This window comes from Colletes latitarsis, chromosome 7 (assembly GCF_051014445.1).
Source record: "Colletes latitarsis isolate SP2378_abdomen chromosome 7, iyColLati1, whole genome shotgun sequence".
NCBI classification, from domain to species: domain Eukaryota; kingdom Metazoa; phylum Arthropoda; class Insecta; order Hymenoptera; family Colletidae; genus Colletes; species Colletes latitarsis.
In genome coordinates this window covers 20,586,154-20,614,100 of record NC_135140.1, presented here as the reverse complement: position 1 = coordinate 20,614,100, position 27,947 = coordinate 20,586,154, and the positions used below count along the sequence as shown (strand labels likewise).

Sequence of the window (27,947 nt, the reverse complement as noted above, 5' to 3'; positions counted from 1 at the left end):
GGTTTCGTGCTTTTTCGCCCCTCCCACTCTTCTACCCTCGGTTAGGACGTAATTACGTCGCGTGATTAGGGTTTATTACACGCAACCGCGGTGGAAAAATATTCCGAGCAGTGCCCGTTCCGTCAGTCCATTACACTTTCAACACTGACACACTTTCTTGACCGTGTTTTTCAAGTTACGTCAGCCCCAACGACGTTCCTGGGCTTCTTGATGAAATAATGGCTTTCTACGATCGCGAAACCTTCGGTAATGTCCATCGCTCTTGGAAATCCTTTCGTTCGTCGAATTACTTCGATGCCTGGCACGCGGTGACCGCGACAAGACCGAGTCGCACGCGAGACCGCGATTCCAGAGCAAGGGTCTGAGTCTTCCTCCTGAAATATGAAATGTTCAAAGACTCCTTTGAAATTCTAACAACATCAAAGCCCTTCTTAAAGCTTCCCTCGAAAATATTTTATCGGATATATTCTCGTTTCAATTTAAAGTCTCGTAGGTGGAATTACTATTCATTAATCTCCCAAGGCTTTTGCGTTTCAACGAATTTTTCGATTCTGAATAAATGGAAAAATTTTAGGTCGAACAAAACCCCAAGTAGATTATCTTTATGAAGTCTCTTTAAATATTCAGCTTTGCGTTTCAGATGAACCACAGGGACAGGTTGCGTTATTGATTTTGTCCCACGATGCGCGAATCGTTATTTCCAAGTTCCGGCAAAAGAATATTTTTGGCCGTTATTAATTATTAAATTTTTAATCGGAGAGAGTAGCTGGTTAAAACTTGGAACGACAGGACACTAAATTAATTTATTTTTATTCTATTATTCATTTATTTCACTGATTAATATTAAGTACAGTAACAAGCTATGAAATGTACCAGACACATTGATTTGGCAGATCAATGAATAAATTAATCACAATTATCTTAAATTAATTCGAAATACTCATTACTCGGTAATCATCTTATCGATTATTACTACCCTCGCGACGAAATATATTTTAAATTATGCACTGTTTATTTTTTCGTCGCGATCGGTGCGCACGTTTGCTCGAAATTGTTGAGTATGTTATTACTCTGTCCAGATACGAAGGTCTGCATTAAACAGAATCGTTTTAGCTTCGTAGTAAATATTTACCAAAGGATATTACAATGAGTAATTAAAAATGAATCACGTTAATGGCCGAATAATGCTGCACGGTGGTAATTATAACCATAAATTAGTAACGAACATGCATAATAAATATGAAACAGTCCACCTAAATTGCAACGTTTAAATATAGAGCTCGATTAATTTGCACAGAATGACACAATACTTAATCATTTAGCTAGCAATGTATCGGCAGGTTCAAATATTCTTCTTGAAGATAGGAAATTTTAGTATTCTATTTTTGTGGAATACCAAGGACCATACTTAAAATATCTTTAATTTTAAATAACTGAAGTCATCGATACGAAGATGTGGTTTCTGGTGTAACTGTAAAGTGTTCCATTAGGAATCCTAAATTGTTTTGTCTGGCCAATACATATAACATCTCTAGATGTGTGCATGAATCCATGCATTGACATACGTTTCAAACGTAGCAAAGCTAAATGGGATTCCAAAGTAAAGAGGCTTACAGGATCCTTAAATTAATAGGAGGTCTTGCTCTACTCGGGGCTTGCTATTGTGGTCTACATTTCATCGTGGAATCGGGAGCAAAATGTACCATAGTTATCAATGGTGAATTGTGCAGCTAGGAATTAAAGTCAAAGGAAGACGTTGGATTAATGGTTCACTCTGGAGGATACATCAATGGAAATGTACATACAGTATATATACCTAACAAGGTATCCCTGGAATTAAAGTGGAAATTACACAATTTCCAGAACATTGATCTATACACAAACGACAGTGGATTCTTAGAGCAAAGAAAGACTCTAATAATAAAAGCTAAAGTACTAGGTCGAATGGGATCAAGTATATCTCACATGATAAAGACGAATCAAAGTCCTGAGAGACAGTGGTCCACCTGATCCTCAAATCACAGTTGATGATACTAGGAGATCCTGGTAAAATAGGGCAACACAATCTAAGGTAGAATGCCCCAAGTCACAAGGGAAAAGAAAGCTGAGAGGATCTACTGGCGAGTCCTAACACGATTCAAAGGATTACACAAATGGTTTCAAACAGTTCTATACGTCTACAGATGGTCCCTGCCAGTCCAGCCAGCTGACAATTTAACAACAATAATACTATATTCAACAACTGTTAAGTAACAATGCTGCGACCATCGACATTTACGACTGCGAACGATGTGCAGTCAACCCAGACCAGCATCGCTGGGAGGAATTACAAGAAATAGCAAAGGGAGGAGGAAAGGAATGTAGCAGTTAGATTATGTAACCAGATCAAATGCTACGGGTCTCGACGGAGCCACTGAAGCTCAGATGTGCCCCGATATCGTGGCCATAGAAGCGTAAAACAGTGGCTTTGCCGCGTGTATACCTTGGCCGCGGTCAACGGGACCTCCCCTTTCACGGTTAATTGGAAAACCAGTCCTTTGACAGGGACAAAAACCGTGGGTTCGAAAAAGAGAGCTGTCATCGTGACAGCGACGAGTTACCTGTGATGCTGATTGCGTTCCGGGGCTGTGAAAAAACGCGCTGGTCGTTTCCGTCCCCCATTAACGAGAAGTCATGGACCTGGCAATGAACGACAATGAGAACTCTAAGCTACGACTGGGACGAAAGTGGAGGATAACAATGTCAAAAACCGCAACAAGAACAGTAACGTGCTTTGCTTTGGTGTACCTAGTACGAAACAGCAACAACAACAACGACACCTAAGACACCGACGAGAATAACAACAAAAACAATGACCACAACAATGGCAATAGCAACAGTAATGAGAACAAGAACAAGAACAGTAATTATAGCAGAATCAGCAACAACAGAAACAAGAACGCGCATCAACAGGTTCAGCGAGACGTTGAAGTGCAGAAGCAACGTCCAAGAGTGGAAAACAGATAAGTATTGCGGTGCATATTTTACCGAGCCGGAATCCTTTATACGAAAGCTAATGCAGCGTGAAAATGAACATCTTTTCGATACGCCGCGCCGTGCACGAAAATTCCACGTAAAGGGTTCTGTTGAGCCAATGGGCAACCCCCAATGCGATTAACCGCACACGTATCGTCACGCGAACAATTTATTCCACCCGCTGATCTCTCAACCCGTTCACGATCCCGCGGCAGAATTTATTCCCTAAGAGTTTCGAATACGCCACGACGATAAATTCCAGTCGCGACAACATCTAATCGGACAAGATGAGGGATACGTACACGGCCAGCTCGCCGCGTGGATGGAGAGCGAAACATAAAAAAAAAGAAAAGAAAACCGAGAAAGGGAATAGGGACGAATACAAATAATCCTATGGTAGCATCGATCGCCAATTTAAATGATAATCTCGCGAAAGAGGGCGACCGTGTTTCTAACGCCCGTCTGTGCTCGATTTCGATGATAATGTTCCTCTGGAAAGGCAGCCCCTTTCCGATTTCCCGGTTTCGAACTAAACCGAGAATGCCCCACGGGATGTGAAATCGAACGAAAAAGCGCGTGCTCGACTTCCAGGAAATCGATTAGGACGGGAGACATCGTTGCGGTGCACGGAGAATTGTCTTTCAGCTGTTTAGATGATTCAGATAACAGTGAAAAGCGTATGGAGTTGGGAAAACGGTTATGTTACTCGATAATATTTCAGCAATTCGACCATTTGGTTAAGTGTTCGTTGGCTGATGGGGATATTAGTGGAGGATCGAAGAGTTCATAGATTAACCATCTATTACTTCAGAAAATAAACTGTTCCATCCCTCCTCTTTTTGTAGTGGTCTATTTTAACGATATCCATTTCAGAGCAACGACCTGTTCACGTTTTAGAAAATCGAAAATGGCATTATCCTGAATTATGCATCCATAAAATATTCGAAACTTCGTTCTTTCGAAGTACAAGTGGACGATCTATGACTCATCCAGATCATGCTAAGTTGAAACTGGGGCTAATGAATCTGCCAATCAAGCGATTAAAGTCTAGCCGAAACATTTATTCTTTCGGAAGACAAGGACATGCTATTTTAATCCTACAGAGCTATTTAAACAATCTCTTCCTCCATCTCGGTGTTTCGCAGATGACTCTGACCATTTTAAACATTAGATGTCCATGGGCTGGCCGAGCCTCGAATCCTCCAAAAGATGAATTTCAAGAGAAACGGCGTGCTCGTGTCAAAGTGTACCTAAGCTTCACCGCAAGAGATACGTCAGACTATTGAACCAACCGCCCCCCTGGTCAACTTTCCGACCGCTCCTCCCTACAACGTCACTGGCATTCGCGGCTGTGCTTCAAAGGGAAACGACCTTGAAGCTCTGAAAGAGGGAATTTCGCTCATGGGCTTGTGCATTTGCGCTACCGCCACCAACGTGTAGAAATTCCGGCAAATTTCAGTCACGTTTCGAGATAATGAATCCGCTTCTTCGAAACACGTTTTGCCGACGCTTTACACCGGATGACCTTAGGTTTTAAACGCGAATTAAACTTTAGCGAAATGTTTCATCGATGGCCAGAACGAACGCGCCTTTTTAAAGGATTTTCTACCTAAATTGTCCTGAGTCATACCCAATGCTATAGATTACAACAAAATGTGAAACTACAAAACTGCCAGGTAACGCTCTAAATGAAAAATAATACGTAGAACGTGGTTTCACTCTTCGTCTGATCAGACACTGACTAATTCTACTTGCTACGGGTACAGTACATTCGGGAATTTATACTGAAAAACTACTCGATCGATTCATTTAAAATTTGGTATGCTCATTTACCAACAACCAAAGAATGGGTAGAAATTTTTACACGCCATTACAGTAAACAGTTTTTTTTTAAGCATAACAAAAAGCCCTCGAATCCCGTCGGATCCTCATTAACGGACCGACATAAAATTTCAGACGCCGAACTCGCGCGGTTTTTCTCTGGCGTCCAGCGTAACGAGGGTTCCGGATTAAGCCACCATTTGCATTTATCCGGGCCAAAGCTTCCCGAAAAATCGCCGCGCGATAAGGATACGCGCGTAACACACGCAAGTCACGAGTTTCATTCATCAAGCGAGTCCGTCGTGACCGATTCACGTTTAACGACTCGTACGGATTTCCTATTTTTCCCCGTTTCCCGACGTCTGGCGGCGGCGTGCGCCATCGCGGAGATAACTGGGAACAGTGGAGCACTGATTGTCCTGCTGAACCACCAGTTTATGCGGGAAGAATCGGTGATCGATTACAGGCGATTTCGATGTTGCGACAGTGTGTCACCCCTCCCCCTCTGAATCGAAACGAAACGAGAGACGCGAGATACGGTTACACGGCACACGCTGCGATTTTTCCTGCGAATTTCCTACAGGCTGATTCATTGCGATCGATCGTGCTCGTTCAATGAAAATAATTTGCTCTACTTCGAGTAGCTTTCCGATAGAAAATTAATATTTGCGCTATTATTATACTGTCTCGTAAGGGCAAACGCTCATTTATCAATGAGCTTAAGATACCGAAGCTAATGATGTTGGTTTTAGGCGTATACGGTTAATAGCTTGGCAAATATTTAACGTCGAAGCACCGACGATTAGAAGGGATCGTTCCTTAGATCGGAAAGGTGCCCTCCAGAAAATTCGTTAAGACGTATTTCCATTCTAGTTTCTCGCGGCTTAAAGGGTCGGCTTTAAGTAACTCGGCGACCTCTCAGGCCGGCGAAAACCTCGGTCGCGAAAACATGCACGAAGCACGCGTAAATAGCCCGGGCAGCTGCCCTCCCGGTGCACCTTAATACTGCCGCCTTCTCGTCTGGAATTTCTTAATTACGCCATTAGACGATTCTTTGTTCCGTCCGTGTGGCCAGCAGACTGTGTTATTAAGCCACGGTTTTCTCGGCGGCCACTAACGTCTTACGATAATATCGAATGGCCAAACATTATCCTCCTAAGAGGTTCGCGTTATCCACTAAGCTTTTTCCGAAACGATGCCCTCCTGAAACCCTGAATTGATTCTAAGCGAGGGTTGCTTTTTACTTACGAGTTAAAATTTTAGTTAATTGTTTGGAACGGGGGTCTACTCAACGATTTCAATAATTTTCAAATACATTGCAGAACTTAACATTCTGTCCATAACCAATTTTGTAACCACACGGGAACTAGTTCTAAAACGGGTGCAAGCGAGCGAAAAACACGGGTGTCTTGTCGTAGCGTGCATCAAAATAAAACTGTAAAATGTCGTCTCGTTTCCCTGATCTCGGCAAAGTTTCTGATATTTCTGGATACGGTCGCGCGGTTATCAATACATCTGAAAATCCTTTTCGTTCCTATCACGGGTGAAGAAAATATTTAAAAGGATCCATTTCTATGGACGACGTTGAGTGACAACGGCGCATAGCTAGACGCCGGGCGTCGGTGCGATACCGTCGATACGTCTGTCGAGACGCTGTCATCGGTGCAAGCTGTCGCGAAGAATCCCAAATCGGCTGAATTACTTGGTCGATGGTGGAATCGTGCGGTTCCTAGAAAAATCATGCTGGCTGGCGACCGATAAAATACCAGGGGAAGCAATTTTACCGCGTCGTCGTAGACTATGCGACCGGGACAGTTATTAAAGGAAGGTAACTAGCTGTCCTAGTGACTTCGTCGCTGCACGTGATGGGGTTTTAATGTCAGTCCAGCTTCCAACTAACTGATTAATCTGTTCGATCCCAGCAGTTATCTGCGTTAGGGCCAGCGGTTCCTGACGATCTTGCACTTTTCATAGAACTTTTACTACTCCTCGTATTTTCCTTGGAAGCTACTATCAGTCAAGAAAAATCAACTTTGTTATCGATACGGGAAACTTTCGACTCCGAACGATCGCTCCGGCAGCAAAAATCGTCGTAGAAGAAAATTTCGACACACTATCCTGTAGAAAAAGAGCAGGGGAATGCAGTATCATCGTGTCAAAATTCGAGATAGACAAAAGCGACTAGGCTGTCAGGTAAAGAACGTTAAACTGCACAAGTATCATATAAGCGAAAATACTCGTTAACGTGCTAGTTTTCGAGATATTAACGAAAGACGGATGCGACCGATCGGTCCGACGGTCGATGCGTGAAAGCGTGCAATACTTTCTTCTGTACACAGTGACAGTTGAGAAGGGAAACAGAGAAAATAAATCCGGACAGCTGGATTTAGCGGATATTTTAATGACGCGACGATGTAGAGTTGTTGATCAATGTTGTCTTGAGGTCGTCGCGGAATTATTGAAAATCGATGTAACAGCTTCGCGTTACAGCTTCGGGTTGCTAACAATTCCGAGCGTTCCACCGTGTCACGTATTCGTTACGTGCATGGGAAACCGAACCAACAGCGAAACACCGTGGAAAGGTATACGACACCGAGGATGCTTCGGCGAAAGTGGCTTCCGATAAAAATCGTTCGCGCGACGCGTGGGTTATTAATCGTTGGAACGTCAACGTTCCATCCGTGGAACCGTGAAAAATCACGGTTGCCCGACGGAAAATCACGACGATGAACTTTTTTACGACGACCGCCGTAAAACGCTATCGTTCACGGGAATCATTTTAAACGTCGGACCGAGTCCGTTCGCGCCTTTATTTGGCATTATTTCTCGGCTCGAATAACGTCAACTCTTTCGTTATACACTGTAACCACACGCCACCCGTTAAAAATTATTCGACAAACATTCGTCTATGTTTTATAACTGGTACTGTTTGTTTTATACAATTGTTTCTTTTTTTATCGTTTTCGTTCCGGTAACGTTGTTTGCGCGTAACTGTAACGATTTCGTTGTTGTTGACATTGTTGCACAAACATTCTCACTCTTATTTCCACGATTGTTCCCGTTGTTTGTACTAAATTTAAAGGATATTGCAACACATTTTCTGAATTTGTTTTACATTTTCTTGCGCTCAATTTATTACAAATTTTCCAGTCGATTGTTTCTTTCGGCGCACTATCTTCTGTTACATAAATTCTTCAACCTCCTTTTACCATCGCGTTACCGTCATAATTATTCATCGCCAGTGATTTAATGTTGATTTATATTGTACATAAATTAAACAACGCGTAACAGAATATATTAATATAGTACGAGGTAGAACTTTTCATTTTTCACGATGTAATTAATGGTGTAATACTAGTGAAAAAAGTGGAGCACGGGCTGCATGGGATTCGAATTCGGGTTCGTCTGCGTAGAAAATGAAATCGCTAGCGCTGGACCATCAACATTTTTAATAATATGTCTCACTTTTTATTTAAAATACATGAACTAAATTTTTTTATGAATACACCGTGTCAATTAATTTTTTAAAAAATGAAAATTGCCTTTTATGCTCTAGTCTTCAGTTGTTTCCCTATTTCGCTCTGAAATTGTACCTAAATCATTTTAATCATATGTACCCTCTTAAGTCTAATAGTCGAAACGTTTAAATAAATTAATGCTTGAAACAGCGAAGTTTCGGTCTACGACTGCTTAACTGTTCCGTAATTCGTTTGGAAATTGCCCGAAAGAAAGTAGTAAATTCGACGATCGTTTAATGCAGCTCGAGATTAAGACTTCCCTTGAATTCTGCCAAGAGGATTCTACATTGTTCACCGTGTGTTTTATAATGTTTAAACGATCTTCGCGCGAGACATTGAAGCATGTAGTCTACTGTTGGCTCGAACTTTCGCATTAACGTCGCGTTGAAATGAGAAATACAGGGCAATTCGGAATATTTAATGCACCAGAAAGATTAAAGCGATTACGTGCTTCCTGGAATGCTAGATGGTATCCCGCATTGTGCACTGTGCACCAGGGTGTGCACTCTTCTTCGTTAACGCGTTCATTAAAGTTGATTAACAACGAACTTTGACGCAGTGAAGCACGAAAGATCCGCGAAGACGACGATTCCGTTTCCGCCAAAAATGGCTGCGTTTAATCATGCACCCGAGCAAGTTCAAGATTCAATGATGTCTCAAAGATACAATATAGAACGTCGTAATAAAGAGCAAAAAACAGTTGTGGATGATGCTAATTTTAGTTCTAGAGTCGAAATCCACGTTTCTATAAACCTTTTTAACGAAGAATAAATTATTTATTTTCTTCGTCGAGCTAAATGGTACGGAAAGGGGTTAACGAATGTATTGGGATTTGCTTCAGTTGGAAAGTATACACAGTGATGCGGGACGATTCCGTTGCAAGAATCCCTAACGCAGATTGTTGCAATAAGCGAGGCAATCCCGGTCCGCCTCGAACATCGCGAACAACGAACGAAACAACAGCAGTTTCCAGTTCACTCTTCAACGGTGAACACGATCGACGAAGTTAGCTTATCGAGGACCGAAACAACGTTAAAGCGGGCTCGTTTTGCAAAACTCGCTAGCATCGACTTTCCTGGAACGCCCTTCTGGAAGGTACACCTCTGGGGTCGCGCGGTGCCAAACATTCAAGACAATCCGAAGAGTCCCGCAGACCCAAGCCAACTATATTCCGAATTAATCTACTAAGTCGTAGGCCATTGCAGTTTCCCAGCTAGCGAAGCGTTTCGGGTTAAGGGCTCGAAGAAGCAGAGTCAAACAAGAGATCGCTGAAGCGACACGGATACAGAAACGACAAAGGAAGATTGTTCAACGAAGACACCGAGAGACGGAGGGTGTGACGATAACGACAAAGGTAAACGTCGAGACTGCTTCGCTTTCCATTAAATCACGAGCGCCGGAGATACTGCTGGGTTGGACGGGCACGCGACCGTCCGTATAATGGTGTGCATCCACACGGATGGGGTCGCAACGTGTCTGCAGTTGACTGCACTCTATGCAGTTTCCGCGCTGCATTAATGTCCACGCGCAAAGGGAAACGCAGCGAATGAAAGTACATCAGAGAGGCCTACACTGGCTAATTGGAGAGAAGTCGACGCTAATATTCAATATTTCAGTCTCATTAGCGACGGAGTTATACAGGCCGCATAACGTACGGTATATTGACATACTAACAACTGAAAGACCAAGCGTTGGTGCTGGCATCCTTAATCCCACGGAATGAAAACATGTCATGCAAACATTTATCTGAAAAAAGCGTTATTTCCTAACCGAACTGACGATTAACATTTTGAATACTTTTTATGATACCCGTGCCTCGGGAGACTGCACCCTTTTATAATATTCTCTCCAATCGAATCTCGAACCTTAAACCCTATCGAATAACTTTCTTTTCATGCGCACCGGCACAATAGGATAGAATGAACTGAATCCCTACGTGTGATCAGTGGTGTAGTTGATAGGACGTCTGCCTGTCGCCCGGAGAACCTAGGTTCGAACCCACCACCCACGATGAAAATGTGAACCCCATTTTTTCTCATGGTTTCTGTTATTGTTGTTGAGAATTGGGTTGGAGAATACTATTGAACCACGAAAAACTTAACAAAAAAATATTGTGTTGATGATTATCGAGAATTGTGTGTGCTATAATGGTTGAACAACTGTTGTGTTTGTCATCTACATTGCAACTGGCATACAAGATTATGTGAGAACTCTGTCAACACAGTTAGGAGCAAAAACAACACCGTTGAGGAACCGCAGAACAACAAAAGTGGATCACTGGGGTTAAAAAGAGAGCCATGACAAATTGATCTAAAAAAATACACCTCTGTTTAAGTGGATTTGTGGTTCCAATCACAAGTTGGGCCGTCGCTAGACTTGACATCGTAAAAATCAAATCCGACAAAAAACCACGGGCGCAGTCGTCGCGTTGCTCGTCCATCAACGCACGTACACGGAGGAATTTAAAGCCCGCGTACGCCCCTCGCCGAAACTAATTTGATTTCGCGTCCACGTACACTTCCATCGTCACGCTGGACGCACGATTCCTAACGGGAACGCCACGAAACGATCGGATTTCATTCGATTTTAATGAAAGTTTGTTAAGCCGTCGTTTAATATCAGCCTACGTTTTCATATCCTTCGACGTCGAAGCGCCGTCTGGAGTTACAGGCTGCGATTTCCGCGCCGTTTTTCCGCGCCGTCGGGAATGATTTGCACGTTCCAGGCGCGAACGCGTTAGCGCGCAAATTGGAAAGCGACAAACGGCACCCCGATATACATAAATCACTAGGGGATTCAATAAGCGAACTCATTGTTACGTCGACACTTCGGTTGTTTCGGTTTGTTTCCTGTTTCCCTTTAGTCGCTGCGCGACCTCGATCCCAGCATATAATTTCCAACACCTGGTGCAACTGTATGACGCAGGATCCAAGAAAATATCGTGCATACTCTTTTTAATCATACTACTTCCGTATCTTGCTTTTTCTCCAAGCATGACCTAGAAGTGTCACTGAAATAATGTTGAGTTGCTGTCGCAGAATCACTGTTGAAAACTCAGTGCAATTCACCTACAACTAGGTGGAAAGTCTGTGTTATTTTGTTAGAAAATACGTAGCTTCAGCGAGTGCCGGCTGAGGTTAGCCTGCCCCCACCCCCCTCAGAAAAGAGGATTGTTTCAACTCACAAAAAAGAAACTGCGTTTTCTTCGCGACGACTTCCCGGCTTTTAATAACTTATTACAACCAACCCTGAAGAGCAAAATACTCTGCGTCGGTGCTTATACTTTCTGCGGCCATTTCCGGCCCGGAAGATCATAAAAATCGCGAGTCAGGTAAAATCTCTGACTGAGTCGTACGTTCGTGGTTGGCTCCGTTGGTCGTTCCGGCGACAATCCACCGGGGAAACAGGCGAAAGGCTGGAGAAGCATAATACGCATTCCCATTGTAAATCCGCCTCAAGATCCTCGGGAAGACGCGCACAGGGACTGCGGCAGAGGCGAAAGACAGATCGAAAGACCTGCTTCCACCCTTTTCCTCGCCGTCTATCGAGAATGGAGTCGAGAATAATAAAGAAGATGAAAAAAAAGCCTGGCGAAGATGGAGGCGGACGGAAAAACGAAAGAGAGAAAGGAAAACGGCGAAATCACAGATTTAATAAAGGCCGCTTGAAAGCGCGCTAAGCGAAAACCGATTTCATTATAATGTACCCCCACCAGCGCGATCTATTCCTCACGGATGCTGACTGCCGCGAGATTTCACCCCTCTTTCCATCCCACCCACTCCAGTTTCACCGACGCTCACTTCCTTTTTTCCGCCATCGGTTCCTTGGCCTCTCTTTAATTTCGTGGGCTGGACCGTGGGGGTAAATCATGGTCGTAACCCGCACGGTAGCTAGCCACAGAGGGTCGATTGTCCAGCGAACCCCTTAACCTCCCCCTGCCTCTGAAACTTGCCCCCTCTCCGAGACGCATCCGTCGATAATTAAGAAAGTTTTCTCGAGAGCCTGATTTTTCAGCAAGTCCTCGGCGATAGGGGTTGTTCGTAAATATACAGAGTGCGGCCAGAATTTCGATACGCGAGAGCAAGGGGTGATTTTTTGGACAAAAGCCAATCGAAATCGTGAAATAGGTTCTTCTCGTACGAGGCTTCGTTTTAAAGAAAATGCGTTCCACAAACCAGAAAGTGCTCGGTTCGACCAAAGGCACGCGCGCCCAACAGAATTTCGGAGTCCTTTTCTCGAAAACTGTGCCTTGTACGAACAAAATTCTTAACTCGATTTCGATGTATTTTTTAACGAAGAATCACTTTACGCTTCTAATTTTTTAATTCGACGCTGATCTTTCGAGTTTTTAATCATCGTAAACGGGGGTTCAGTGTTGCAGAAACGCGTAACACAACATATTAAATATTTTGGAGCGTCGTGGAATCGATCGATTTGCAACGGTTCAAATTATGTCACTAATTTGTACTCGATACAGATAAGGTTCATGCTGATGCACCTGTTTTAGATAGCTGGCCAGCGTACAGCGTTCGAAAACGTTACCCGAGAATTGTAATTCCTCCCGCTGTCTCTGCGCCGAGCTGTTTGGACGTACATTTTGCATATTCATGCGATGACCGGTAGAAATTGTACCGGTCGTGCGGGAAATTCTGTAATAGACAGAGCTGTTGGCCAGACAGACTTGTCCAACGAGTGACGCTGCAACGATTCAATTTCGTTTCTTCCGCGCGACGCCTTGAAACTTTTCTTACGTTTCCGTTTGTGACGCGCGATTTACACGCGTTTCGTGTTACGCTATTTCAATATATTCCACGAAGTGCAAATCGTACAAGAAAATTTCATCGAGCGAAACATTAAAGTTCGTGGCAGTGAACGTTCGTTCGACGCTTTCCAAAATTACAGTACTGCTTTCGATAATCTCGATCAAACGTTACTTTCGGGGGAAATAATTTTCGATAATGTTCTGGCCGTTAAACGCGCACGCATTGAAATTACGTCGGTAAATTTATGCACAAATTTGTCTTCGCGGCTTTCCTCATCGTCCTTATGCAAATATTCTTTCACCACGCCGCACGGTGGTTAAACGTCGTAAAAGTCAGCGAGAAGCATTATATCGATCTACGGCAAATATTGAAATTTCTCTCCCCGCGCTTACATGCATAATTCAGCACGACAAATTACAGTACGTCAAATTTCCGATATCGTACTATAATGTAATAAGATTTAGGAAACGATCGACGTTAGATTATAATATAAGCTACTCATTGTGCTCAAATATAGTCGATAATCTTCCGAAACTTTGCCTGTTTCTTTCTATGATTCCCTTCTTGCAGAGCCGATGTTTCAGTTTCAATTTATTGCATTAACGTTGCTACTCAAGTGCATCTAGAATCTATTGTGCGCTCGCGAGAAGTTGGTTAGCGGGACGACGATACGTGACTAGAGTGAGGATCCAGAGCACTAATCGTTTCGCTAGCCAACATTTCGCGTACGAACAGTAGATCTGGTCAGAACAGACCAGGATGACGTGGCTATCCAACTACTTAGACACGGAGACGTTACTGCAAGCTGAGTAATCTTAGTTAGAATTCTAATCTCGAGGACGATCGGTGTATTAAAGTTGGATTCCGCTCTTCATCCCTCGTTTATTGACTACCAGTTCAGCTATTATTCGACAGCTCCTCTTGTCCGAGCCTAATACTCTGAATGAGCTCCCCGGAAGCAGCGTCCAATTGTCCCCAAATCTCTTCCAAACACCACCTAACAAAAGGATAAAACTTGAAGGATCTGTAATCGCTCTTGCAGCCAATTTCCACGCTGCACTCCGGCCGGGAAAGTGCGTTTACCAGGAGGGGCGGCGTGTCGCGCGTTTTCCTGGATTTCGTTCAACGACTCGTTGAAAAACGCGGCTCGAAGAGCCCTTGTGTCCCGTGAGCGACGCGGAACACGAATCCCTGGTTGGAAACCGAGCAAAGAGGAGTCGTTCCCGGCAATGACGCGATCCGTCTCGAGACGTCAAAGTTCCTCCCGACTAATTACTACGCCCTCACCTCCCCCGTCCCCCCCCCCCCTCCAGAAGCCAGGTTGCCGGTACTAATGCGACGGAGTGGCTCTCGGTGGCCGGGGCATCCGTCAAATCCCATTTGCCAGCACCGAGAGCAGTGTTTTGTCGATTGTCGTGACCCGCTCGTTCAACTCGCGGCGTAACGAGAGTCGTTTAAGTCCTGGAGGCGAGCGCCACGGTCAATAATAAGCCGCTCGGCGGCCGTAAAATTAGTTTCTGATTGGGTTAGCCTCCGTTGGTCTAGCGATGTCCGTACCTGCCGTGTTTTTCCTCGGCTGTCTGGCTACATTCGAATTTGTCTACCGTCTGACACGCATAGAGTAGCAGCGGACAGGAATGCCCTCGTTTCTGGACTCCAAAGGGGATGCTGAACACTGGCCAGTTGTGGGAGTTTGCATTTCAACAGCTTTCAAGTATTCTGGGCGCATGTTGTTCGATGAGAATTGTTTTCACTCCGAATAGCTGATAATATGCGTTATTGCATCAGCGATACTTAAAACTAGGTTCACCGAGTTGCTTATGAAATACCTAATTCGTTATTGATCCACGACAGTTATACCCTGTTTTCGTACCCTAGGCTTCGTCGCACGCAAATACGTCTTTATAATGAACAAGTTTACATCTCTCGGTATTTACGTGCCCGTTCCGACATGAAAGAAGCAGCAATTTAATCTCACGTTTCAAACTACGAGCCTGTCCATGCCGATGCGCATGCAATATTGAGCCAATTAGCCGACGAAGTTCGTGACGATTCTGCTGAACCTGAACAAGCATTGTGCTTATTGTTCCAAGCTTTAAGCGAAGTCGGATTAAACGGCCGAGTGAAGTATACTTGATTATACGTTTGTTCTATTATGCAAACCCGTTGTTCCTTAACTAATACTGGGAACTGGTTCGCGATGAAGTGTATTGCTGTAATGGGAATCGAAGCATAATTGTCTAGACGTTCACAATCGCTGCCTACATAGTTTGTAATATAAACCATTTAGAATAACATGTGGGAACAAGAAACATCTGCATAATTGGAACAATAAAAATGTCTGAAAGTTTGAGGTTAGGTGTTCATCCTAGCCACTACTTGGAAGAAAGACAAATGTCCCTAGATCCTACAAAGATGGATATGTTAATATCTAACCGAAGTACCTGCATTTATCTTTTCAGTTAATTAAGTTATGTAGCGACTATTAATCCTGGAATAATCCCACATAAATAATGTTAATAGGCAGTTAAATAAATTCATCTTGGAAGTAAATCGAGAAAAGATACCTAAGGAGTTTCTAGGAACATTTCACTATCGAGTCTCAGATTGTCGGGCAGAGGAGCAGGCTGCACAAACCTGGCTCGTGTAATTAACCGAGAAACAAATTTATCAAGCTCAACGTCGTTTCCCGCGATTCCGAGACCATGTTTGTATAATAACTTCATTTAGTTAAAACTTCGCCTAAGAAGCTTCGAGCAACCGAGCAACCCGCTCTGCGTATTTAGATGTATCTTAACAAGGATCTTTTTAGCTGTGGCGGCGAGTATTAAAGCGAACTACCCGCCCCTATCGGCCATTCTAAAATATTGCGATTGTGCGATAGATAATGGTAAGAAAACGGGGAAGAGGTGCTGTAACATTATGTTCCGAGAACGTTCTAACGGGACATTTAATCTTCGCTTTAATCTCCCGATCTCGCTGTAAAATTGGCTCGTTGAATTTTACATATTAAATTTCTAAGATAAACATTTTTCACACTCCCGCCATTATATACGCAATTTTTTAATACGCTCTTGCAGGAAGAGTAGGAATTTTTGTTCACTCTTTCGAGAAAAATATTTCACGGTACCTTAAGATGCAGGGAATCGTCCATTTTATAGCTCAACATATTTTCTTTGCGAAGTTTTAATATTGGCTACCGAGCAAAAAATATTATTCACATATTCTCGGCAATTTTGTGTGATGGGGTGAAAGTTAGGGCAATGGGGAGTGTTGTGGAGAGAGAAATCAACTATCGGTGACCTTGAGTGGCCAAATCATTTCGTCCGGTGGTGGAAAAACTTCAAAGGACTATATCTCCGAAACAACAGACTTATGGACTAATGTTTACTAGAACTTTTTCCCTAATTGCAGAGTATAGAATACGTCTGACCACTTTTGATGCTATTTTCTGACTTGAATCTCCTTCTATACTGTTATAACAGTCTTCTAAATTGCATGAACTTGGTATAATAAAGGCTAAGTCAACACCCTCTTAGAATATAACTAGAATTATCAACAAGGATCGTTTCAATTTTAATTTGCCACGTTTCTCAGAGCACCTCGGAAGAGCTGGTAAAAAGGACGAGCTGGGAAGGAAACTTTTAAACCGATTAAGATTTTCGGAATAGAAATATCCGCATTCTGGTTTGGAGGAACCGTAGCGCAATTATTCCCCATTAAAACTTCGCGAAGAAACAATTTTCAGCCTTCATCCACGCCCGAACTTCCGGTTTCTTTGCAGCAGGATACCCGCGGAGGGAGTGGGAGAGAAATTGGTTGGATGTAATTATTTTTTGCAGAAGCTTTAATAACTTCCGCGGTTAGAAAGCCTGTACCAGACCGAACGAACTCCCTGCGAGCGAAGAATTCCTAAAATCTCGAAAATTGCTTTCACCGGAGATTTCGCGTGAGTTCGCGATTTCACGTTGGAGCTAGTTTTCCCAGGGACGAGACAGTCGGAAAAATACGTGCGCTGGAACTGGGTCGTGCGAGTCGTCAGTTTGTAAAACGCGAGCTTTCCAATCCCCTCGAACGTTTTAGGATTTCGTGTAATTCGGGGGGGTAATTTATTCCGGCAGAAACCGCGACGAAGCTAATAGCGCTTCGCGGCTGTAAATTGTACACAGAAAGAGGTTTTCAACGTAAAATCGAAAAAGGTCCGCAGACAAATGTAAAATCCACGCGCGCCGGTTTGATAACCGGGCGAGAGCTTTGAATGAAATTTCAGCTTCAGTCAAATGCGAGTGTAATTTTTATTCCGGCTTTCCGCGGGGGAAATCGGATTTCTAGGTGGCATTGATCTTCGTTTCATAATTTTTCATAGTATTTTTCTTTGTTCTGGCTAGCCGTATCAATTTTATTGCAATTTTTTAGTTAACGTCGTCCTTTGTTGCGCGATACTTATTGGTAATTCTATCTTTCAGCCCGCTCCAGTATCGTCTCAGCCTTCGTTTTGGATGAGTTTATTATATCAAAGAGGAATTTGCAGCACAGAAAATTATGTAAAACAAGTTTTATCCATTTTCATAGAAATATTAAAAACGTTTGAAGATTTCGAATGTTCTCGAATTTACAGAGCGGTTCAAGGTAATAAATTATAAGTAATGGTATTAAAAAATTAACAGGCATATTATATACCTTACAACAAGAAAAAAAGTTCTAATAAACATAGATCCGCAAAGCTTTAGTTTAAGAGATACGATGGCTTAAGGTTTCGGCCAGGCTGAGCTAAATGAATTGGCTGTTCAAGGTCACTGGCACTCCTCCATACCATTCGACTGCTCTGACTTTAATCTTCTCACGCAAACTCGCACAATGCATGCAATGAGTCCAGCATACTGCGTTTAAAGAATAAATTTCAAAGTCCTATTTTTATCAGAACTATATTGCTCAACCTCGAACGTGAAACATACCTAGAAATTTTTTTGTACAATTGCTCCACAGAAAAATTGAAACAAGGTTTCCGTCCCAGCATTTCCCCCGCTTCGCCCCGTTGTAAACTGATCCGATACGGCCGAATAAACGGCTGCGAAGCAACAGAACAGTTGGATACTGTTATCGCGACAGTGTGCAACGAACACGACCCCTTTTGTTCACGCGATTCCGCATGGAACTGCTTTGGAACAATGACATCTCAAAGGGCCATGCTGCCGGACAGTTTGTGAACTGTAATATCGCAAATGACGATGCGAGCACGGTGAAAGACTCGTCCTAGTATCTCGGCTACATCGTTCGCTGGAAGTCAGTGTACCACGTGAAAAGGGAATTGTCGCGCAAACGGAGAAAAATGCACGCGCGACGCGACTCGCCCCGAGGAACGCTCTTACCCGAGATAAATATTATTTCGCGTACTTGCGCGTGTCGTCGGGTACGTCGTCGACTTTTCAGTCGTTTTAGCAATGTTTTCTCCAGGATTGCATTATACGCGAAGCAAGACCGAGCAAAACCTCGGCTGCATCCACACAGAGGGAACGAAACCACCTCGATTCTTCCGATCAATCAACTGGTAGCCTTTTTGCGGCTGAAGAGAAAGCATTCGCGGCGAATTTATTCTTAGTGAACGATACGATCTACTTCTTTAAGATGTTTACCATATCTTCAGAATTTTTTTCCATGTTGATAAAGTACATAATGTCTATGGTATTGTTAGTTAAAGAAAAAACCAGTGTTTTCAGAGTGGGAGGAGTATTTTCACTTTAAATTGAGCTGATTCAAAATTCCCTCTTAATTAGCAGCATTATCTGGTCATTGCCGTACCGGGAGTAAGCATCTTGGAACTTGGAATGCATATTCCATGGATCCAGCTAACTCGAACCGAATCGATTCACCCCCCGATCGGCAGAATGTATATAACGCAACCCTAGGTCGAATTAATTACGCGTGACATTATCGCGTTTCCAGGCTCGAGGTGTAGACAGTTCGCGCGGAAGCCCCGGCGAGGGGATTCCACCCTTCGTGTCGGCGACCCCCAACCCCTTCTCGTGCCCGCTACATATTTGATTTATCCGGAAAGTTGTCGTACCCGTGGGAGTGGGTTGGTTCGCTCGAATTGGCTGAAAAGTAAGCGGCAGCTTGACGATAGTCATTGTTTTCCGCGTCCTGTCGCCTAGGCTCGGCTGTTTGCTCGACTCGTTTATGCCTCGTTAACGACGATCGAACACCTCTGCCCCCTCCTCATCGAGTTCCTCGGTCGGTTTACCTTCGATTCGTTCGATTATTTCGTTGGCAGAATGAGAAGACGTTCTTAAAGCGATAGCAAGTCGAACGCTATGGCGGGGAAGTCCCATAGGCAGTGACCTTGAACAGCCAATATATTCTGCGGTGACTGGAACATCGTACGTTCCCTCGAGACATCAGTAATCAAGGGCACGTGCAAGTTATTTTTTAAATGACTTTTGCAGTAAATATCTTCCGAAGTAATGTAAAAATGCTTTTCTACGAATGCAAGTACCGTCCAATAATCTCATTCTCGGAAATAAATGTAACGCAACGATTTGCAAAGAATTTGCCGTGAAACAAGGAAACATTTTCGCTCCGATGGACACATTTCTTAACGACGTAAACTGGGTTATGCAACGAGCACATGCGGCATGTCAATTTAATCAGAAAAGCACGCTGAAAATTATGCAGGATCGAGGGGCATTCTAAAATTATTCAAATCGTGCGGGATCCTTTAACCGTCCCGCCGCATGCCGCGGAATATTAATAATGGAATAAGTGAAATTTAATACGTAATTTCGCTACATAAACACATCTGAATTTCATGAATTTACGATTCGGCCGTTGAATTATTCATGACTCGCGTCAGAAGAAAGTAAATTTTTTTGTTTGTCGACTATCTTGAGTGAAACGTTATATTTCATGAATTTACGCTGCCTCGTGATGCGAAGCTTATGCAAAAATTCAATTGTTCGTCATTCGTTACGACGACTGCAACTGTTACGGAGAACGTCATTCCTTAAAAAAAAACCTGACGCTCGTAACAGTAAAAGAACCTTCGCTCGAGTGCAAACGTAACGAATTGAAAATGAAGCCCGAAGCAAAGCCCGGTAGCATTCTATTTACGTAATATTAAATCTACAATGTCCTCCTCGTTTCGTAATATAAATCTCTATTATTCATGCAATTAAAGCATCGTGGATTCACAGACCTTGCAAAGAATAACAAAACTGGCTAATACTGTATCGATCTAAACTAATTCAGGTAAAAATGGCGACACTCAATGACACGCATTTTAATTAAGGCATTCGAATCGTCTTAGGAAAATCATTTTTAGTTGCAGGGGTCAATTGCAAGCATTTTTGGTCAACAGACATACCCCCGAAATCCTACTCAGTTTCGAGAAAAAAATTCCTTACCGAAAATATAATTTCTGGGCAGAAATGTCTGCCCGAATTTTCATGCGAATCTTTAAAACGTCATAACTTCTGAACCGATTGGACGATTTCAATGTTTAAAAAAGCAAACAACGCGTATTTTGGTGTAGAATATGTAGAAATTGGAAAATTTTTGGAAAGTTGCTCCTTAACCCCGTAAACTGCGAAAAACCAAAAAAAATGGCCAATTTTCAACCGGCCATACCTCCTACAATAGTGAGTCGATCTTATTGAAATTTTTCTCTGAAGTCGAGCCCATGGATACCTACAAAAAAGTATTAAACATCTTTTCCATAGGGCGTCAATTAAAAAAAAGACACACGAAATGCTAATTTTGAATAAAAGTTGACAGGAAAAATGCTTCACCGAGAATCTTTAAAGTGGCATAACTCCTGAACGGATTGGACGATTTTAATGTTTAAAAAAGCAAACGACGCGTATTTTGGTGTAGAATATGTAGAAATTGGAAAATTTTTGGAAAGTTGCTCCTTAACCCCGTAAACTGCGAAAAACCCAAAAAAATGGCCAATTTTCAACCGGCCATAACTTCTACAATAGTGAGTCGATCTCGTTGAAATTTTTCTCTGAAGTATAGCCCATGGATACCTACAAAAAAGTATTAAACAACTTTTCCATAGGGCGTCAATCAAAAAAAAGACACACGAAAATCGAATTTTTAAGACAAGTCGACAGGCACCTAAATTTTTCGCCGAAAAAAAAAATGTCAAATCGATCTGGAAAAATTATTTTCGGTTGCGGGGGTCAATTACAATCGTGTTTGGTGATTACACAAATCCCCGAAATCCTACCCACTTTCGAGAAAAAAATTCAGTAAGTGCTGAAATTTTTCGGCGAATAAAAATTTTTCAAATCGACCTGGAAAAATTATTTTCATTTGCGCGTGTCACTCACAATCATTTCTTGTGAATAGACATACCCTCGAAATCCTAACCATCTTCGAGATAAAAATTCTTTATCGAAAATCTAATGTGTGATGCCAGAAATGCTTCACCGAAATTTCATGCGAATCTTTAAAGAGTCATAACTCCTGAACGGGTTGGACAATTTTAATGTTCAAAAAAGCAAACAACGCGTATTTTGGTGTAGAATATGTAGAAATTGGAAAATTTTTGGAAAGTTGCTCCTTAACCCCGTAAACTGCGAAAAACCAAAAAAAATGGCCAATTTTCAACCGGCCATACCTCCTACAATAGTGAGTCGATCTTATTGAAATTTTTCTCTGAAGTCGAGCCCATGGATACCTACAAAAAAGTATTAAACATCTTTTCCATAGGGCGTCGATTAAAAAAAAGACACACGAAATGCTAATTTTGAATAAAAGTTGACAGGAAAAATGCTTCACCGAGAATCTTTAAAGTGGCATAACTCCTGAACGGATTGAACGATTTTAATGTTTAAAAAAGCAAACGACGCGTATTTTGGTGTAGAATATGTAGAAATTGGAAAATTTTTGGAAAGTTGCTCCTTAACCCCGTAAACTGCGAAAAACCCAAAAAAATGGCCAATTTTCAACCGGCCATAACTTCTACAATAGTGAGTCGATCTCGTTGAAATTTTTCTCTGAAGTATAGCCCATGGATACCTACAAAAAAGTATTAAACAACTTTTCCATAGGGCGTCAATCAAAAAAAAGACACACGAAAATCGAATTTTTAAGACAAGTCGACAGGCACCTAAATTTTTCGCCGAAAAAAAAAATGTCAAATCGATCTGGAAAAATTATTTTCGGTTGCGGGGGTCAATTACAATCGTGTTTGGTGATTACACAAATCCCCGAAATCCTACCCACTTTCGAGAAAAAAATTCAGTAAGTGCTGAAATTTTTCGGCGAATAAAAATTTTTCAAATCGACCTGGAAAAATTATTTTCATTTGCGCGTGTCACTCACAATCATTTCTTGTGAATAGACATACCCTCGAAATCCTAACCATCTTCGAGATAAAAATTCTTTACCGAAAATCTAATGTGTGATGCCAGAAATGCTTCACCGAAATTTCATGCGAATCTTTAAAGAGTCATAACTCCTGAACGGGTTGGACGATTTTAATGTTCAAAAAAGCAAACAACGCGTATTTTGGTGTAGAATATGTAGAAATTGGAAAATTTTTGGAAAGTTGCTCCTTAACCCCGTAAACTGCGAAAAACCAAAAAAAATGGCCAATTTTCAACCGGCCATACCTCCTACCATAGTGAGTCGATCTTATTGAAATTTTTCTCTGAAGTCGAGCCCATGGATACCTACAAAAAAGTATTAAACATCTTTTCCATAGGGCGTCGATTAAAAAAAAGACACACGAAATGCTAATTTTGAATAAAAGTTGACAGGAAAAATGCTTCACCGAGAATCTTTAAAGTGGCATAACTCCTGAACGGATTGGACGATTTTAATGTTTAAAAAAGCAAACGACGCGTATTTTGGTGTAGAATATGTAGAAATTGGAAAATTTTTGGAAAGTTGCTCCTTAACCCCGTAAACTGCGAAAAACCCAAAAAAATGGCCAATTTTCAACCGGCCATAACTTCTACAATAGTGAGTCGATCTCGTTGAAATTTTTCTCTGAAGTATAGCCCATGGATACCTACAAAAAAGTATTAAACAACTTTTCCATAGGGCGTCAATCAAAAAAAAGACACACGAAAATCGAATTTTTAAGACAAGTCGACAGGCACCTAAATTTTTCGCCGAAAAAAAAAATGTCAAATCGATCTGGAAAAATTATTTTCGGTTGCGGGGGTCAATTACAATCGTGTTTGGTGATTACACAAATCCCCGAAATCCTACCCACTTTCGAGAAAAAAATTCAGTAAGTGCTGAAATTTTTCGGCGAAAAAAAATTTTTCAAATCGACCTGGAAAAATTATTTTCATTTGCGCGTGTCACTCACAATCATTTCTTGTGAATAGACATACCCTCGAAATCCTAACCATCTTCGAGATAAAAATTCTTTATCGAAAATCTAATGTGTGATGCCAGAAATGCTTCACCGAAATTTCATGCGAATCTTTAAAGAGTCATAACTCCTGAACGGGTTGGACGATTTTAATGTTCAAAAAAGCAAACAACGCGTATTTTGGTGTAGAATATGTAGAAATTGGAAAAATTTTTGGAAAGTTGCTCCTTAACCCCGTAAACTGCGAAAAACCAAAAAAAATGGCCAATTTTCAACCGGCCATACCTCCTACAATAGTGAGTCGATCTTATTGAAATTTTTCTCTGAAGTCGAGCCCATGGATACCTACAAAAAAGTATTAAACATCTTTTCCATAGGGTGTCAATTAAAAAAAAGACACACGAAATGCTAATTTTGAATAAAAGTTGACAGGAAAAATGCTTCACCGAGAATCTTTAAAGTGGCATAACTCCTGAACGGATTGAACGATTTTAATGTTTAAAAAAGCAAACGACGCGTATTTTGGTGTAGAATATGTAGAAATTGGAAAATTTTTGGAAAGTTGCTCCTTAACCCCGTAAACTGCGAAAAACCCAAAAAAATGGCCAATTTTCAACCGGCCATAACTTCTACAATAGTGAGTCGATCTCGTTGAAATTTTTCTCTGAAGTATAGCCCATGGATACCTACAAAAAAGTATTAAACAACTTTTCCATAGGGCGTCAATCAAAAAAAAGACACACGAAAATCGAATTTTTAAGACAAGTCGACAGGCACCTAAATTTTTCGTCGAAAAAAAAAATGTCAAATCGATCTGGAAAAATTATTTTCGGTTGCGGGGGTCAATTACAATCGTGTTTGGTGAATAGTCATTCCCCCGAAATCTTGCGCATATTCGAGAAAAAAATTCAGTAATGTCGAAGGTACGCCCCACGAGGATAAAATGCAGCACAGATCTGTTCGTGATTCAGGGGAATAATAAAACAATAATCGCGTTCATTTAATTTTATTGCAAGCGACGATAAGCGCCAAATATCAGCAGCCACGACGAATTTTCGTAATCCATGTCCGGGCACTGCGAGTCGTAGGTGCGTCTGACAATTCCATGGCCTGTTCACTCGCTCCGTAATTCGCCCGATGGTACGGAGCGTCTCCCACGAGGAGAACAAGAACCCTCGAGTGTTCTCTCGATATACCCCTTAAACGGTACTCCCATGGCGGCCAATTTCGCCCGCGAGATAATGCCACTTCGCGAGTGGCGCGTGGTCGGGCAATTTGAACGGTAAATAATTTCTGGGCCGACGGTTGAAACCGTTCGGAATTATGAATATTCCGCGCCATGGGGAAAATATAAACGCTGCGTTCGCGCGTTTTCGCCGGGGAGCTTAATAGGTGCCGCCGTTACTCGATCCCCTGCCCCCGGTGTTATTGTGTTAGGGCTGACTGCGCGATTTCGGATCCTGAATTATAGACCGCTTTCGCGGGATCGATCGAGATTATGCTGTATTACGCCTGATGATCTCGTTCTAGCGTTTCAACGCGCCGGATAATCCGCTGTCACTTTCACGCTTTCGCATCCCTTTTCAAATCGTCGATCGTTTATTTCGCACATTTTGATGGATCTTTTACGAGACTGTTGACTTCGTCTCTTTAGACTCTTTCGTTGTAAACGATTTTCAAACACCCAAAGTTAGGAACAAATCCAGACTCAATGATATGGGATATAATCGTGAAGAACCATTTGTGGTCACTTTGAGTCACCTACCAAGTTTGAGTAACTGTGACCATTGCTTGATCAAGTGGATAGTGTGCTTGATTGCTACCGAAACAACCTGGGTTCGAATCCTGCACCCGGTACTCAAAAAGATAATTCATTTTTCTCTGGAAAATCTACAATGCATGTTAACAACAAAGTAACAGGATACAATATAGTGGATCTCGGAAAATGATACAGAATTTTCCCAGCATTAAAAATGTGTAGTGCTTTATTGATTTCACTGAGAATATATTTAGTTTAACAAAGTTGCTTAGAGGAAAATGATGAGGGAAAACCAACTTCGAGAAAAATTTGTGAGTCCAGAATGTTGAGTATAGAAACCTTGGAAAAGTGGGAAAAGTGTGTAAATCCAGAAAAGTTATTCTCGACGGTTCAGTGGAAAGTACTACAACTCTCTGGGAGGAAAAAGATTTAAATATCATTAAACTTCCCGGGCTTTCCAGTACTACCAGATTTTCTCGATCTTCACCTTTTCTACGAACAATGTCGTCGGGAAACATTAATAATAATAATTGAAAGTCAAACATTGTTTGTTGGAAAATAAACTTGATAATTTTCAAGACATTTGCAGTGATTGGCATAACTCTTCGTTATTTTTTTGAATGTTAATTTATACTTGCAGTGCCAAAGCTTCTTTCCACCGCCCCCCAAGACTTCCGGATCCTTCTCTAATAATATCTCGTCCTATATTCTGTTTACGTACGACCAAATTCCGCGGTTCAATTTTGGGAATCGCGCAAGATCATCTGACGGCAAGTTTCCGGCGTTCTTGTAAACATACCATCGGCAGAAACATAAGGATCGATAGTGGCCGGAAATTACAGACATTTCATCGATTTGGGAACCGGTGTATCCCGCAGCAATGCTTCGGCGTCGTCCCGAATAAAACGGCCGGGGCTGGAAATGTTGCAGCCGGAGTGACCTGAATCGCGACAGACTGCAGTAACTTCCAGGTATCCGATGATCGATCAGCGAAATAATTTCGCGATTATTTAAAGCTGCTGCCTGCATAAGTGGAGCGTGACTGAACGTTGTAGCAACACGTCGCAAACCGCGATAAGTCGGTGCTTTAATCAACGAATGACTCAATGTATTGCTGGATTACGTGCTAATCCACTTTCCTGGTACACATTCGGACGAAAAGAAATGCCCGAACGCGTCGTCATCGTTGCGAAACAATTCTTAGATACGCGCTTGATATTGTTTTGGAATTTTAAATACAGCGACGCCTCGATAAAACGTGAAGTACCACCAGTGGGGTTCTCTCCGTCTTTCCTTGGCTTAAACACAATGATCGGGATAATAACTGAGCTGGATTTGGGGCAGCGACGGTTCGAAATATTCCGACGGGTCGGATCTCCTTCAGCATAAAGCTGACGATGAAACTGTCAAAGGGTTAATCAGCAGCATAGAGGGGTAAAAGTTAAAAGCACTTCCGTGAACATGCAGTCACGGAAAATCTGCACTCAGACTCTCGAGATAGCGACAGACCCTGCGAAATTTGCAAGTACGTGTGTCATACTTTGGCGCGGCGCATAAACCGGTACACGTGGCGCACGTGCGCCAGACGCATTAGCCTCGTTTCGTCGATGAACACTTCCTGCCCGGACCAAGAAGCTCATCCGGTGGAACTGTTCTCGTGCGTTGACCCTGGTCACGGCTAACCACTCTCTCCCTCTCTCTCTCACGAAATTCTGACAGAAGCCACGACCCCATTTGTATCAAGTCGTTCGGAAATTCCCGCTTAGATAAGGAGGAGACCTGTTTCTCTGCCGGCTCGTTCCGTCCCAATTGAAAGCAATTCGCCTTGATAAATGCCTCTTCCGATTGCCTCTGATCGGGTTACCCTGGTCCAGAAGTCGGGACCCGTGGACCACGTTCGGGCCAATCTTTTTCTCTGATGAAAATTTTCCCGCCAGAGCACTGGATAACGGAGTGAAATAGGGTACTCTGGCTATAGTGAATTCAATCTTCATCTTACCGGGACGTGACTTTAGGCCGGGACCTCTAATTGGATTTGTACATACGACATTTTATATATTTTCTAAAATAATATATTACATTTAGTGTACAAATTTACTTACACACCCTGTAGAAAGCATATCGATTTCGATTTTTCCTGAGGACTAATTTGAACTTTGGCACTTTGTTATTTATATAATAGTGGTGAAAGTTCCTTGAAAATGTTAATTTAAAGCCGGCAGTGTGCAGTGGTAAACTTTTACGTGAATCCCCAATTATTACAAGAGAAATAAATCGCTGTTAAAGGAACTTAGGACTCGATACAAATGGATTCGTGGAGCCCAGTTTTGGTATAATATAAGAAAAATGGTGTCCTCTTAGTCAGGTAACAAAATGAGGCTTTCGAGAGGTCGAGGTTTATTGAGACATATACTGCAGATTTCATAAATCCGAATACTTCTCGAGAGGACAAAAGTCGAAAAGAAGATTGCTTTCCAGCTGCTTGGTCCCTCCGAGATTTCATTGGAAACTCTGCCTTCAAGATTTTTGCAATATTAACGTCGTTATATGATAATTTTGTTAACGTAGATTGATGTGTTTAGAGAGGCATTGAATTAGTTGAAGGGTTCCTCTGTGCGTCTATCGATCGTGGTTTACTTCAATTACGTTCGACAAATCAACTTCAATTACTTTTTTCTTTCTTTCTCTCTCCGGCATCTATACGTCTGGTCCCCCCAGGAGTGAAACCTTCGAACAAATGA

General features: G+C 42.3%; 1 protein-coding gene across 4 annotated transcripts in view; it reads left to right on the top strand.

Moving 5' to 3' along the window:
* LOC143343703 (uncharacterized) overlaps positions 1-27,947 on the top strand; it is a 198,483-nt gene that overhangs the window by 93,290 nt on the left and 77,246 nt on the right. Inside the window, exon 1 of one of the 4 annotated variants that reach the window (XM_076768866.1) lies at positions 26,072-26,177. The exons of the other annotated variants lie outside the window; for them this stretch is intronic. The gene's annotated coding sequence lies outside the window, so the exon portion shown is untranslated. Of the gene's footprint in view, positions 1-26,071; positions 26,178-27,947 lie in introns of those variants that run through there. 4 annotated transcript variants of the gene reach the window in all.